Source organism: Glycine soja, unplaced genomic scaffold (assembly GCF_004193775.1).
Source record: "Glycine soja cultivar W05 unplaced genomic scaffold, ASM419377v2 tig00034501_1_pilon, whole genome shotgun sequence".
Classification (NCBI taxonomy): domain Eukaryota; kingdom Viridiplantae; phylum Streptophyta; class Magnoliopsida; order Fabales; family Fabaceae; genus Glycine; species Glycine soja.
In genome coordinates, this window is record NW_021143924.1 from 22752 (window position 1) to 36948 (window position 14197).

General features: G+C 34.8%; 1 pseudogene; it reads left to right on the top strand.

Moving 5' to 3' along the window:
• LOC114404423 overlaps nt 1-14030 on the top strand; it is a 30934-nt pseudogene extending 16904 nt beyond the window's left edge.
• The last annotated feature ends 167 nt before the right edge of the window (nt 14031-14197 follow it).

Consider the following 14197-nt stretch of genomic DNA (forward strand, 5'->3'; position numbering starts at 1 on the left):
CTCATTTCTTCAAAGCATCTAGTATTTATAGGTTTTCATTTTCAAGTGTTTGTTGTTTCTAAACGATTATAATTTTCCTTTGAGCTTGCATCTGAAGCTTGTGGTTATTAGATCATTTAATGCTTGCATTAAACGCATATCCTGCTTCATGTAGGAAAACCACTATGACTGGCTTTCGTGTTGATCACTATAACAAAAAATCAGTTCCTTTTAGTCAAAGTAGATCTATCACAGTAAAACACATCTTTTGATGTTGTTTGGAAACTTTTAGAACTTAAACTTCATTTATTCTTCATAGGATTCGACAAATCCTGAAAGAATGTCTTGTGAGACAATTTCTGCGAAATGAACCTCAGACACAAAGTACTAAATGAAGTCTTAAATGTCATCTTTAATATTGTATCAGATCATGACTTATTCATACTTCTGTCTGAAATATCAAACAGAAGATCATGAAGCATAATCTGATATCACATAAGACAAAACTTTTAACCGTTGTATTTATTTGTATCTAATAAAAATAATTAAGGGTCTTGATTCATCTTAAAATATCTTTTGACTTAACAATAACAAAAAGTAAAGACAATTGCATAAGAGTAAAGAGTTAAAAAGGAATAAAGTTGATTGTTGATTTTTTTCAAACACTTGGTGTGCCCAGAAAACTTGGTTTGTATCAATGGATGAAATAATTGGAGATTAACATCATTGGGTTAACGTAACATGCATTACAAATTATTCCTATTCAATTAAGCATATATTTTCATTAACCTGCAATTTTTGCTAACCTTAATCTTTTAAGTGAGAAAACCAAAGTGTCTTGATTGCACTATCAATCCCTTGAGTAATATAATCAATTGACCAACAATATGAACTAGGGTTTTAAATGATAACCAATAATCGTTACCCTATCCCTAGGCATAAAGTTCATTGGTTGATCTCTTTTGTTCTCAATCCAATTTAATTTTGCAAAGCAATTGAATAGAGAGAATCATGCAATAAGATGATCAGACCAAGAACAAATAATAAATATAGAAAAGAAACAATAATAGTACTTTATTGAATAAGGAAAATACAATAATTACATGTGAGCAGTATCCAATTACATTAAATCCCAACAAACAAAGGATTTAGCTACTCATAACCATGGGAAAAGAAAAATTAATAAACAGACAATTAGGGATGAATCTCTAAGCATGGAAACCACCACACAACTCTCTCTTACCTTTGTGCCTTGGAATTCATAAACTTTGGAACCGTTGCTTTGTGTTTTAGGCCACCTTTTTATACTACAAGTGGGTTCATAGCATTAGGCATTTCTAATAAACTCGTTTAAACGAGGCACACACGACTTGGTTAAGTGAACATAACATAAAAAGTCTTATAGGGGAATCACACCCCCGACGCTCAAGCAACACTGCAGACGATCTGAGTCTCTCTCATGCATCGTCCAACAACACAGACTGTCCATTGGCATCCTTTTATCGACCACATTATGGAGGTAGACATACCCTTGGGGTGGAAATCACTTAACCTCGAGCGGTATGATGAGACAACAGATCCAGACGAGCATTTGGACGCCTTCCTAACATAGACAAACCTTTACACCAATGACGACACAATTCTATGTCGTGTCTTCCCTATATCCCTCGAGGGAGCAACATTGACATGGTATGGTGGACTCCCACCAAGATCCATAGATAGCTTCGACACCCTCATCGAACGATTCAGTGTGCAGTACGCCACCAGTAGGTCTCATTGCATGACCTTGGCTGCCTTGGCCAGTCTACGACAAGCAGACGATGAATCCCTCAGAAAGTTCATTGGCAAATTTGGGCGCACAGTCGTCCAGATCCGAAATCTCAACCCTGAGATAAAGTTGCATTCCATGCTTCTCACACTACACCCTAGCAAGTTCGTAGATAGTTTGTGCAAAAAACTACCTGGTAGCATGGATGAGCCGCACGAACGAGCCAAGGGTTACATCCAGATAGAAGAAATGTCCAAATTCTGGAATGAAGTCTACCAAGTCAAACAAAAGTGTGAAAGGTGCAAAGCAAACACCAAGACCTACTTGCACAAGTCAGACAAGAGGCACAAGCTAGACAAGTGCCAACCTCTCTCCAAAAGGCCCGGTATGAGCGTTACATACCCTTGACGGCCAATCGTACCACGATTCTTGAGGAAGCCTTCGACCTGGAGGTACCTGTCCGGCTACCCCAAATGAAATCTCTGAGGCCAGGGTCAGACGCAACCAAGTACTGCAAGTTTCACCGCAGTATTGAACACAACACCAAAGATTGTTGGGCCTTGAACGGCAAGATCGAAGAACTTATACAGGCTGGATACTTAGCCCAGTTTGTTAAGAGACCAGACCACTACCAGGCAGGAGCAAGGCCTAAAGGACATCAAGAGGAGCAACACAAGAACCAAGAAGTAGACAGGAGAAGAGTGGAAGACCGAGGTAGACAGAGACAACAACCACAGCGGCACGAGCGACCACCTTCACCAGAATAGGAATCCGCCAGCACATCAGAGGTGTAATCAACACCATCGCTAGAGGCTTTTCCTATGAAGGACAGTCCAACCAGTCCCGAAAGCAGCACCTACACACTATCTGGGACATCAACATTAATTTTGTCGACACCTCCTATTGCGAAGTGTCCCTCCTATCACCTTTACGGCACAAGGACTTCAGGGGCATCAATCTCATCAACCAAGACAATCCCGGTGGTTGTCTCCATCATCATAGTGAATTTCATGGTGTCTAGGGTCCTCATCGACCAGGACAATTTCCCTAACATCCTGTATTGAAAAACATTCCAGAGACTCGAGGTTTCACTCGACATTGTCCACCCTTACGCAAGTCCACTCCTCGACTTTATAGGCGAAAGAGTCGAAACCCGAGGCTATGTGGACTTGATGACCACCTTCGGTCAGGGCAAGCTCTCTAGGAGCTTCACCATCAGATATCTACTGGTTGACGCGACCACATCATACTTTGCCTTAATAGGAAGAAAGACACTCAAGGAGTTGGGAGCCATATCCTCCATGCCCCATTTGACAACGAAATTCCCTACACTGACATGGGAGATTGTAATAGTTAAGGTTGACCAAAAGTAAGCACGCCAGTGCTATGCAGAGAGCCTGAAGGTAGCACCATATCCTCCCATATCAATCATGAGCCTTTCAACCTGGCGACCTCATATGGCGAGTCCGAGAGGAAGCCAAAAAAGATCCTAGAGCGGGAAAGCTTAGCCCCAACTGAGAAGGTCCCTTTAGGGTCACAACCAACCATGACAATGGAGCGTACTGCCTACAAGAGCTGGATGGCAAAGTAATTCCACGAACGTTGAATGCCACCCACCTGAAGTTCTACTTTAGCTGACCTACACTTTAAACCTAATGTTGTAGTCTTTTCCCTAATCAAGTCTTATGTCCCAAAAGTAGAAAAATCAAGGGTTTTGGTTTGAAGGGTTTTTAACGTGGCACATCTGGGGTAATGAAGGGGATTTGTACTTAATTAAATACATTGAATAAAATTTTGCATCACTTCCTTTTGACATGTCTCTTATCAAGACAAGAACATCCATACTCGTACCTACAAGGCTCTTAAAACCCAAGGTCCGTCCTTGGGAAGCCCTCCTTCTAAGCATCACGACTCCAGTATATGTCACTCACGATGAGTGACATACATGCAAGAGCGTATACTATCATAACTCCAGTATATGTCACCCACGACGAGTGACATATATGCACGGGAATTTAGTTAAGCCTCTAGTGCATGCCTCCTACGACGAGTGACATGCACGTAACAACATGTTATTAAGTCTCCAGTACGCGCCACTTCGTAAGAGGCATATATGCAAGAGCATACTACTAAGTATCCAGTGTGTCTCACCCATGATGAGTGGCATACATGCAAGAACATATTTTCATCGCGACTCCAGTATGTGCCACCCACAGCGAGTGACATACATGTAAGAGCGCATCATATGACTCCAGTACATGTCACCCACGGTGAGTGACATATGCCCACAAGCACCCTACCAAGTCTCCAGTGTGTGCCACTCACGGCAAGTGACATATATGCAGAAACATATCACCACGTCTTCAGTGCATACCACCCATGGCGAGTGATATGTATGCAATGTATGCAAGAGTACGGTGCTCAAAACCCAAGTCGAAAAATTCCCTGGTCAATCCTCCAAAGGGCTTGCGAAACCCAAGGTCCTCCTTTGGTGAGTCCCACTGATAGACACCACCGTGTCTCCAGTACCTGCCACTTTGTAAGAGGCGTGTATGTAAGAGCACAATACTTGCACTGCACGCAAGACTCATCAAACCCAACCTTCGCGCTTGCTGATCCATAAGGGTTTACAAAATCCAAGGCCCGTCCTTGGTAAGCCTCGACACAACTCCATGGAAGTGACAAAACCCAGGGCAAACACGTCCTTGGTCCAAGGCTCGACAAACCCAAGATTCACCCTTGATGGGCCCTTTCCATTACTAAGTTCCATCTTCATAGGAACTCAAGGTATGCAAGGTTTACCCTTGACAATTTTTCCTATTCCTAACTTTCTTCCTTTTTAACTCTTTACTCTTATGCAATTATCTTTACTTTTTGTTATTGTTAAGTCAAAATATATTTTAAGACGAATCAAGACCCTTAATTATTTTGATTAGATGCAAATAAATACAAAGGTTAAAAGTTTTGTCTTATGTGATATCAGATTATGCTTCATGATCTTCTGTTTGATATTTCAGACGGAAGTATAAGTAAGTCATGATCTGATACAAAATTAAAGATGACATTTAAGATTTCATTTAGTACTTTGTGTCTGAGATTCGTTTCGCAGAAATTGTCTCACAAGACATTCTCTTAGGATTTGTCGAATCCTATGATTAATAAATGAAGTTCAAGTTCTAAAAGTTTTCAAACAACATCAAAAGATGTGTTTGAATTTGATCTTGTTTGAAAAACATATTCTATTTTTTAAAATATGTTTCCATCGTTTAAACTTGTTTTTGTGAAATTTTTTTATCTCTTTTAATCAAGTTATACTTCAAATGATTACTTTAGTTTTCAAAAAAAAGACTTAAGAAAATTCTAAAATTACAATTTAACCATTTTCTTATGATATTTCTATTTATAGTTACTTTTTTTAAGACTTTACTTTTGATCACTTAATCACATTGAAATTCATAGTCTATTAAATTTATTATTAAATAACCTAATTATTGCACAAGTTCTTGTAGAGACGACTCTACTTATCGCTATTGTTACCTCAGGGATTTAATACTCTTGCCAAAATTCCAATAACAAATTGGAAAAAAAAATACATAAAGCCTTTTTTAAGTTTGGGCGAGAAACATTGGCTGAAGACTTAACTTGATTTGTATAAATATATATTAAGATTTCCTTTCAATTTTACTCTCGTTCCTCAAGCTCCCAAGTCTCAAGCCATGGTTCTCTCCCATTTTAAATTCGAAACAAGCTCCTAGATTGGAATGCCAGTAGAAAAAAATGATTTAATCATGTTTTTTTTAACTATGACCATGATCTTAAATGTACCAAAAAAATGTCCACAATGTCTTCTAATGAATTGACTTTAGAAGAAAACAATACTAGATTTATTCCATCCATTTAGACGAAATGATTGGACACATGATATTTTGAAGATAACGGATTTGATGTTCATGAATATAATGTTGAAACTTTTTGAGAGTAAAATTTATGATCTAACACTTGATATATATATATATATAATATATAATATATATATAATATATAATATATATATATATATATATATATATAACCAAAATCCTTTGTTTATATGTATAATAAAAACAACTTAATTACAATAATAAAAAAATTAAAAAATATTCATCAAATAATATAGTTATGTATAATGAAATGAATTTCGCCTCTTAATTTAATTTTTTTATTATATTCTTTCTTTGTCAAAAGTTAGACTTCAATGTTATTTAAATTTTTATATTAAAAAAATTGAATTATAATTATTTTTTTATTTTTACATTAATTTCTAACATAAAATAATTGATTGTTTTATTATTTAACTAAGGATCAGTTTGTTTAAACTTTAAAAAAATGTGAAATAAGTGTTTTTTTAAGAAACATATAAAGTTAACTTCTAAAAAATAAGTAGAAAATTATTATTTTTTAAACCAAAAGCAGTTTAAAACATCTCAAAATATAAAACAATCTATTTATTTTATTTAAAAAATATTTTTAATAAATAAGTTTGAATAAATGGAACGTAATTCAAACAATATCAATATTGCTTCCGAATTAGACATTTTGCAAGTTTATGTGCATCCTGAATGTTGATTCAAACCATAATTGTTTTCATCACAATAAGTTAGACTAAACAAAAATTCCATACAAAAACATATTAAACCTAACCCAAACGTACGATTATCCAAGAATCCTCACAAAAAAAATCATACCAATTACCAGAATCAAATTGGAAATGGGTCGAAAGCTCCTTTGACCATTTTCTCAAGAGGCCCAACCAAAGGGTGTGGCAAATGATCCCACTCATACCAATCCCAACCATCACACTTGGTAGGTTCAAGATTTTGTGGAACTTGTTCTTCAACTAAATACATTTTAACACATAAGAGAAAGTGTGTATGAAGGAGTGTGTTAAAGAAAATGTTAGTAGCATTTCTCTCTTTTTTTTTTTTAACAATAAAAACAAGGCTAAAATATATTTTTTGTTCTTATAAATATCAAAATGTTCGGAATTTATCCTTGTAAAATTTTCAGTATGTTTTTCATCCTCACAAAATAGAAATGTGTTGTTTTTTTGGTTCGAAGCTAAGCTTGGACGAATCCGAACCTAAGTTTCTGATGTGTGTCCACTAAAAACCAGACACTATCCTACTTTTCTTTCCCTTTCTCTCTCTCTCTCTCTCAAATCCAACGATCCTAGCCTCTCTTCCTTCTCTTTCTCTACCCTTCGCAGTCTCTATTTCTACTCCGAACCCTTCTTGCCCTTGCCCCCTCCTCTCACCTCCATGACAACCTCGATGACAAGTGGTTCGCCTTCCCCTCTTTCTCTCTCCCTCCAAATCTAGGACTCCAACAATGACTTCCTCCTCATCAAGTCGGTCCTTCCACCTCCTCTGTTGGCTCAACCCTGACACTGTGCACCACTGTCTCTTCCTCCGATGGATGCCTCTACATCGACAACCAGATTTGCGAGGGTGTAGGGTGGAGGCTTTGCGAGGGTGGACTTGCAATTTGTGAGCCTGAAGTTGGCCTCTATTGGAAGCTTCTTGATGATGCGTTGGGTGACGATGATGGTGTTGTCAGTGATGACATAGAACTCTGCCAGCAACACCGTGGTTCTAGCCACCAATTGGGCCCTCAATCTGAAAAAATTACATTTAAAATTTAACTAAAAGATGTCACTTAGGTTCAAATGCATTCAAGCTTAACTCTTGACAAAAAAATAACATATTTGAATTTTTTTAATATATATACCAGTTTACTAATGTATATATACTTGTTTTTTTTTAATATGAATATGTTAGCAAGTTATACCTAGATATTGTCTTAAAATACACCAATAATATACCTAGATATTTTAATTAATATATAATTAGAGTTATATTATTATTATTATTATTATTATTACCAAATACTCCAATATTTCTATGATAAAAGCAAATTCACTTTGACAATTAAAAAGTTACCTTTCTTATAAAATATGATTTTTCTATGAGTCTAGCATATTCTGATTAATATATAGGAAAAAATAAAAAATAATAGTCAATTCAATTGAAAACTGATGAAAACCATAATTTTATTTTTTGGAAAACACATGAATTGTCCATGTCATAGGTCAAGAAAACCCAAGAAGAAAAAACTAAAAAAAAGAAATTGATGATGAACAAGTCAAGTCGGTTAAAAAAAATTAAATTGCCAGAAAAATGGTTACAAAAATTCATTTTAAATAATTTTTCATTTTGTTTACTATTTTATTTTATGAAACAATAATTGACTAATATTTTTTAATTTGAAAAACCGTCTTTAAAAGAAGGTGTTCAAGATGATTTTTATAGAATCTTCTTTGATTTGAAGCTTAACACACCGGTTTTTGCAAAACAATCTTTGGTTTAAAGCTAAGCACAACGGTTTTATCAAAAACCATCGTTGAGTTTACAACAATACCAATAAGAGGAAACATCATATATGTGGAGTATTAAGGTTTAATCTAAAAAATTCACATGATTTATTAAAAAAATAACATGAATTTTTAAGTGGTTAATTGGTCACATGACATTAAATCTTGATCATTCATGTTTGATTAGACAGTCCAAATTTAATCTTCTAACCCTCATATAAGATACATTCCTCATATATCTATCTATATATGGGGAATGTTAACATAGACCCACTTAAAAATTAGAAGGTCTATATTAGCATCTAGTATCCTTTCATTTGAACAAAAAAATCACTCTTAATTTAGATTAACATAAACTAAAGGACAATTATATATGTAAACTACTATATTTTTTAACGAGAAATGTTAGGGTCACACATTCTTTTGAACACACATTCTCTCATTTGTTGAAATTTATTTGAAATCACAAAATTCAGTGAGTCCCACATAGTATTCAATGACTTTCTCTCTCTTGATTTTGCAGTTTTCAATACATTTTAACACATTGGAGAAAAGTGTGTATGAAGGAGTGTGTTAAAGAGTATGTTAGTAGCATTACTCATTTTTTAACAATAAAAATAAGACTAAAATATATTTGTTGTTCTTATAAATGTCAAAATGTTTGGAATATATCTCTGTAAAAATTTTTGTATGTTTTTCGTTCTCACAAAATAGAAATGTGTTATTTTTTGGCCCGAAGTTAGGTTTGGACGAATCCGAACCTAAGTTTCTCATGTGTGTCCACTAAAAATTAGGCACTATCCTACTTTTTCTTTTTCTTTCCCTTTCTCTTTCTCTCTCTCTCTAATCCAACGATCCTAGCCTCTCTTCCTTCTCTTTCTCTACCCTTCGTCCTCTTTGTTTCTACTCCGAAGCCTTATTGCCCTTGTCCCTCCTCCTCTCACCTCCATGACAACCTCGATGACAAGTGGTTCGCCTTCCCCTCTTTCTCTCTCCCTCCAAATCTAGGACTCCGACGATGACTTCCTCCTCATCAAGTCGGCCCTTCCACCTCCTCTGTTGGCTCAACCCTGACACTGTGCACCACTGCCTCTTCCTCCGATGGATGCCTCTACATCGACAACCAGATCTGTGAGAGTGTAGGGTGGAGGCTTTGCGGGGGTGGACTTGCAATTTGTGAGCCTGAAGTTTGTCCCTATTGGAAGCTTCTTGGTGATGCGTTGGGTGACTATGATGGTGTTGTCAGTGATTACATTGAACTTTGCCAGCAACACCGTTGTTCTAGCCACCAATTGGGCCCTCAATCTGAATCTCTTGCCTTGGACGTGTGTGGTGGTTGTTGTACAGCCACAAATTGTGATTTGATCTTTTAATTTTTATTTTGTAATTTATGATTGTTTTTAATCACCAAAAATTACATTTAAAATTTAACTAAAAAATGCCACTTAGGTTCAGATGTTCAAGCTTAAATTTTGACAAAAAAATAACATTTTGAATTTTTTTAAAATATATTCCAGTTTACTAATGTATATATACTTGTTTTTTTTAATATGAGTACGTTAACAAATTATACCTAGATATTATCTTAAAATAAACCAATAATATAATTTATTAACACACTTAAAATACACCAATAATATACCTAGATATTTTAATTAATATATAATTAGAGTTATATTATTATTATTATTATTATTATTATTAAATACTCCAATATTTCTATGATAAAAGCAAATGCACTTTGATAATGAAAAATTACCTTTCTTATAAAATATGATTTTTCTATGAGTCTAGCATACTATGATTAATATATAAATTTTTTTAATTCATAAAAATCAAACTCGTCAAATAAGTTTATAACAATTCAGTGCTTAGTTGACTAAGTTACACCATAAATGAATATTTTTCATGCATTCGAATTTTAAGCATATTAAAGTATAGACTTAATCCTTAGTTTAAATTAATATTATTAAAAGTATAGACTTAATCCTTAGTTTAAATTAATATTATAATAATAATATGACCCTAAAACATTGGAGAAAAGAATTGTTAATTTATGTATTAATCTATAAAGTGGATGGAAGTAAAACGTCACAATTTCACAACGGTCCCTTCCTCCGCGCCAGTTAGTTATTGTTTGCCACCTTATTACATGCCACCACTTTCTCCTCTACTCACTCCTTCAACCACACACACATTAACCCTCTCTCTCACTCTCTTTCTTCTTCTTCTTCTGTATTCGTTTTTTTTTTTTGTGTGTGTTAAGTTTTTTGTTGTGTGTGTGTGGGAACATTACAATGACGGACATCACTGACGACATAGCGGAGGAAATCTCCTTCCAGGGCTTCGAAGATGACTGTAAATTGCTAGGGAACCTTCTCAACGACATTCTCCAGAGGGAGGCTGGCTCCACCTTCGTTGACAAGCTCGAAAAAATTCGAGTCCTTTCACAGGTTCTCATTTTTTCTTTTCTTTTTTCTTTTCACTTAAAATAATTGTTTTTGGGTTTTTAATCAATACCCCACTTTTTTTTTTTGGTGTTTTCTTTAATGGGTTTTGCTTCTTTACCTTTTCCTAGAATGATTGGAGTATGCTGTTAATGATTTTAACTTGATTTTGTGAATTTTCGGTGATGGGGTTCTAATTTCTTTTTTCTTGTTATCTTTGTTCTTGTCGTTGTGATTTCATCACTGTTTTATCAATTAGTCTTTGGTTTTGTTCGGTTGTGGAGAAAATGGGCGAAGGTTGAAACATGACATGCGTAATGCATTTAGACTTTCATGATGCATGCATGTGGGGTTCTTGTTTTATGCAAAGACTCAAATAATGACTGAGCTAAACCTCTTATGCTGGAAATTTAATTGCTTTTTTAGTTAGTTTTTGGGTTCCTCATGTTACGAATGTAATCTTCAATATTCCTTGTTCAGTTTGGAAATTCAATTGCTTTGTATCAGTTACAGTTTTTGCCTTTAGTGAATCATCATTTTGGTTCGTGAAAGTGTAATGCATTGTCACATAAATTCATCCTTGAAATTAAAGAAATTTCTAATAAGTCTCTAGAATTCATTAAGTCCTTAAACATAACTACTTATTGCCATTTTGGCCCTAAACATTTATTAATATTATCATTAATTCACAATTTTCTTATATTTTTGGACTAATGTGATAGACAGATTGTATTTTCAGGAACTTATTTAAAATTTCCTTAGTTTTAGCTTTTAGCTAGGGACTATATGTAAGAACTAATGTAACAGACTCAAATGGTGGTTTACTCTTTTTTTTCCTAACAAGCAACAGTGCTAACAAGAAATGTAGCGTGTCATCCAATCATGAATTGCCATATAATTGAAAAATTGACCTTTATTCATGTGTGATTTCGTTGGTAATTGGTTAACAGTGTAACAATCTTTATCGCTGGGAGTTGAAAATTCCTTAAGAGTTTGTTTTGGTATTTAGAGTGCTTGTAATATGAGACAAGCGGGAATGGAGGACTTGGCTGAGATGCTAGAGAAGCAATTGGCTTCAGAGTTATCCAAGATGACGCTGGAAGAAGCTTTGCCCCTTGCTCGTGCCTTTAGCCATCATCTTACTTTGATGGGTATAGCTGAAACCCACCATAGGTATACATTCTTGTCTCCAACTATTGTTGTCTTTTTATTCCATTAGTTGATAATTTGTCTTGTCTTTATTTGGCTGAGCTCTGTGCAAAATTAAGCCGCAATCTCTCCAAAATAAGCCGAACCTTTGACTAATAACAACATTGAGGGAATACTATACTTCTTTAATCTAAGATTACCCCAGTATGATAGTCTTGAACAAGTTATGTTTTTGCAGGGTTCGTAAAGGAGGAAATATGGTTCTTGCTGCAAAATCTTGTGATGATATCTTTAACAACCTGTTTTTATAAGACAGTGTTCAAGCAGGTCTGTGGTTTTGTTCCTCATTTCTGGTTAATCTGCATAGTCTGAGACGTATAGATGAAAATAAGTATATGATCTTTCGTTGTCTATGCACTCTGCAAGCTGAGATTAAAGCATGTAATTATTTTCTTTCTTGACAATTATCTTGTTATTAATTTAGTGAAACATTATGTGTGTATTGCCAGGGATTTTAACAGAATCTGGTTCCAATTGCTATTGTCATTCAAAATCTAATTTCATTTATGTTGCCACAGGAGGTTGAAATTGTTCTCACTGCTCATCCCACTCAAATTAACCATCGTACCTTGCAATATAAACACCTTAAAATTGCTGTGAGTTGTTCTCTTTTCTGAATATATTAAATTACTGGAGGCTTGAGCCTTTAACTTTATGATATCATCTCTCAAATATTATGGAAGTGTGTTGTCTCTAACTACTTTTTCACCTTCAAGCAGCATCTTTTGGATTATAATGATTGACCTGATCTTAGCCCTGAAGATCGAGATATGTGGATTGAAGATCTGGTACCATTCTTGAACTATTTCCATTCTACTTAACCACCGGTGTTTGTACCCCAAAAGTAAAAAATCCACTAGTTTTTCAGTGTGGTAGATTATCTTTAAATGTGAATGGATAGTGGATTTCCTTTTTCTAACACACTTTATTTCTATTCTCATCAATCATATTGGCTTTTTTAGGTGGGAGAGAAAACTTCAATATGGCAGACAGATGAACTTAGGCGTTCAAAACCCACTCCAGTTGATGAAGCTAGGGCAGGTAAGCTGGTTGAGTATTATATGTTAGATATACTTTACCTCTTAGCTTTAGGCTTTTTAGTTGTTCCTAAGAATGGTCTATGGCCATTTTGACCAAGTGTTCAAGAGTTTTGTCCTTGTTATCCCCAAAGGCACCTACATGAGAGAATCCTTGACAATTTATATGTGTTAGGGTATTGAATATCCCTAACAGCAGAGAAAACAAGAGAAACAGAAAATAGAAGAATATACGGAAAATACTGGGAGCAAACTGAATTTATTCAAGAAGGAAACCTTCTTCCAAGGGAAAACCCTTTACAATTTCTAATTCTTCTCTACCCCCTCCTCTAATGAGAATACTCTTATTTATAATATCCTAATCCAACTAATTGATAAAGATAGAATAATAAAGATAAAGATAGAATAATAAAGATTAGATGATAGAATAATAAAGATAAAGATAGAATAATAAAGATAGATGGCCCTAAAGATTAAACTAATAACTAATTCGATCCTATCTCCCGTGTAGGGGCTTTCTTCCTTCTAGAATAGACCCTCCAGATAACTGGTCTATATTGAGATCTAACAATATGTCATCTCTTGCATGATTTGATTCACTGTTAAAAAAAAAGAAGTGGAAGAATCCCTTGGTTTATTTATTTTTCAATTCTCCCAGTATTGAATATTGTGGAGGAGTCACTCTGAAAAGCTGTTCCTCATTATTTACGTCGAGTTAGCAGCGCTTTAAAGAAGGTTTGTCATCTTTAATTTATGTCAATTAACTTGTACATTCTTTCTCTTTAAGATTTTCAGTGCAATTTATCTTTCCTTGCAGCACACAGGAAAACCACTTCCATTGACTTGCACTCCAATAAAATTTGGATCTTGGATGGGAGGTGATAGAGACGGAAACCCAAATGTGACAGCAAAGGTAGCATCTTCAAATATCCATTCATGCTGCCTGTACTTTTACTATGTGATTTCATTTTCTCAAATAACTACATGATTCTTTTTCAACACGTGAGAAGTTTTCTAGTAGTGGAAGCATAGTTGAATCTGTAATATCATTATATTATTGACAACCTGAAGATGTCCAGTATTACTGCCTGTCATTTTGGAAAGTGCAAGTTTAATGATGATTGAACTGGGAAAACTGCAGACAAAAATAAATGAGCTTTTAACATGCAAAATATTTGTTTGAATAATATTCTTGGAACTTTTCCAATATTGTACTTTTTAGTCAAATTTATATTGTCTCAGGCTAGGATAAAGAGGTGGGTAATTTTGGGCAGTTGATAGCCAATGTAAAATTACATTGAATGTATTTTAGACATGAATAGCCTGAGAATTTGGTTTTTAACTGAAC